A 295-nucleotide genomic window follows, 5' to 3' on the forward strand; every position below is an offset into this window, starting at 1 on the left:
AACGAGCCACTGATTTATTGCCCAGGAGGAGCACGGGTGGAGACGGGAGCGGGGTGGGGAACAGAGGATAAATCAAGCGCTCGGTGAATGGACCCATTCTGCCTTTCACTCGAGAGTCCCCAGGCACCCTGTGCAGGGGGTCTCCCCAGTGCCAGGGCGGCCACGGCCTTGCAGGGACAGACAGATGCCTCTCCTGGCCCCACACTCTTAGGGCTGTGCTGAACACCATCGTGGCGCAATCCTATTCCTCCTGCTCGAAATGATGCCCAATCTCCTCCCCACATCGGCTGCAGGG

General features: G+C 61.0%; 1 protein-coding gene across 1 annotated transcript in view; it reads right to left on the reverse strand.

Moving 5' to 3' along the window:
* LOC104080429 (ankyrin repeat and fibronectin type-III domain-containing protein 1-like) overlaps window positions 1–295 on the reverse strand; it is a gene marked incomplete at its 5' end in the record, with an annotated part of 16,418 nt that overhangs the window by 13,694 nt on the left and 2,429 nt on the right. The gene's annotated exons all lie outside the window — the stretch shown is intronic.

The sequence above is a fragment of the Fulmarus glacialis genome, unplaced genomic scaffold, assembly GCF_000690835.1.
Source record: "Fulmarus glacialis isolate BGI_N327 unplaced genomic scaffold, ASM69083v1 scaffold14938, whole genome shotgun sequence".
NCBI lineage: Eukaryota > Metazoa > Chordata > Aves > Procellariiformes > Procellariidae > Fulmarus > Fulmarus glacialis.